We start from the raw sequence: 2,184 nt of genomic DNA, 5'->3' as shown, positions 1-2,184 counted from the left end.
TCTTACTCAAGGTCTTCACGTGCTTGTGCTCGTATTTTTCAACCGAGTAGAAAGATTAATAAATAAAAAAGCTTTAAAAATGGCTGATGCGACGGCGCCTACCACGGCTCCTTCTCCTAAGAAGGTGAGCAAACAAAAAGCGAAAAACTGAGAACGGCACCCGTACATCCTAAGGTATCCGAAATGGTAATCACTGCCATTACATTTCTCTCAAAGAACGCGGAGGTTCTTCTCTCAGTCTCTATCAAAAATACAATGCTGCCAACTATCAACTCGACGTGGAGCGGATGAACCCTTTTATCAAGAAGTATCTTCGATCAGCAGTGAATAGTGGCACTCACACAGACTAAAGGAAAAGGAGCTACGGGTTCCTTCAAGCTGAGTGCTCAAAAGTAGCAAAGAGAAGGTGGTGAAAACCAAAGAAGAAAGAAGGAACGACTGCAAAGAAAAGTAAAGCCCTGAGGCCCAAGAAAGTAGCTGAGAAGAGCAAAGACAGCTGCTAAAACCCAAGGCAAAGGCAAAACTAAAGAAAGTGCGCGAAGCCAGCAAAGAAACCTGCAGCCAGTAAACCGAAAGCCCCAAGAAGGCCAAAGCCGCCCCTAAAAGGCTGCTTCCAAGAAGGTGGCAGGAAAGAAATAAGTAAGCTGCTTCTTTTCCAATTTTGTGTGATATCATCACAAAATCAACGGCCCTTTTCAGGGCCACCATCTCCTGATAAAGAGTTTGCCATATAAGTCGTTACAGAAAACAAACAAAACACTCATTCCGCTCTGTAACAACATTTGTTATATCGAGCGAGTGAAATGGTAAAAAAATTTCTTAAAAACGTTTCATGCTCAGATTTGTAGTCTAACGAACGTTCGAGAAAAGAAAGTAATGTAGTGCGACTTTATTTATTTCTTCCCCTGTGCTGTTATAGATATGCTCGTTTTCAAAATTATACTTAATGATTCGTAACTTTATAGTTTAATTTCAATTAGTACTGCATTTAATTACATTTTAGTTTTAATCACAATTGGTCGAAGGAAAATAACTCGGGGCTCCTTCATTAATTAACTCTTTCGCAACAGTATTATACTACTAGCCACCCATATAAATTGTATGCCTCCTTACTAGTTAGTGAAGTGTACTGAGCCTTTCACAAATGTAATGGAGAAATCTATTCCAGCCATGCATGCATGCATGGCTGAATAGTGTGCCTTACTATTAGATTTACTAGTTATTAATAACTAATATGATTTATGCTCCTTAATAGAGGCCCCCAGTGGCACAGTGGTATGTCTGCGGACTTACACACTAAAACCGGGTTTCGATACCCGTGGTGGGCAGAGCACAGATAGCCCATTGAGTAGTTTTTGTGCTTAATTCTAAACAAACCTTCTGAGAGACAATTTCTCTGTTGCTCTGTCCCTCAGACACTATTTCGTTTTCTCCCAAGCGCATGGATATTAAACATGTAATGGATGTCACTCTAAATGAAATAACTATTTCCGTGTATCGATTAACCCTCTGTCATTCTATCATCTTTTGCTTTAAATAATGAGTAGCTGTTGTTTTCTTGTTATTATCATAATTATCTTGTACCATTCGGTGACGACATGTATTGGCTTGGTGTGTATACGTTCGTTTGTCTGTCTTCATTCACTTAACTACAAACGAAAATACTCACTGAGACATAGAGGTGGGAATGGAACAAAACTCTCTAATAATGTGTGTATTTCTACTGCACGTTATAAGCATGGTTATAGAGAAAGCATGCTTGAACTGTTAATAGTGAAATAGATTCGATGTGACTTTCTCCTTTTCAAGATGTGGTGGCCCTGAAAAGGGCCGTTTGAATTGAGAAAGAGAAGAAGAACACATTAATTTTGAACTGGTGTACTTAGTCACAGCCTTGGTCCCTTCGGAACGGCGTGTTTGGCCAATTCTCAGGTAAAGCAGACGCACTGCAGTTTGGATCTCCCGGCTCGTGATAGTTGATCGCTTGTTGTAGTGAGCCAGACGAGAAGCTTCGGCAGCAATTCTCTCGAAAATGTCGTTCACGAAATATTCATGATAGACATAGCTTTGCTGGAGATTCCAGTATCAGGATGGACCTGCTTGAGAACTTGTAAATGTAAATACTGAAGCTCTCCTTCCTCCCTCTTCTTTCGCTTTTCTTGTCTCCAGCTCATTCGGCTTTTT

This window comes from Tachypleus tridentatus, unplaced genomic scaffold (assembly GCF_004210375.1).
Source record: "Tachypleus tridentatus isolate NWPU-2018 unplaced genomic scaffold, ASM421037v1 Hic_cluster_1, whole genome shotgun sequence".
Taxonomy (NCBI): Eukaryota; Metazoa; Arthropoda; class Merostomata; order Xiphosura; family Limulidae; genus Tachypleus; species Tachypleus tridentatus.
Note: the sequence above shows the minus strand (reverse complement) of the source record.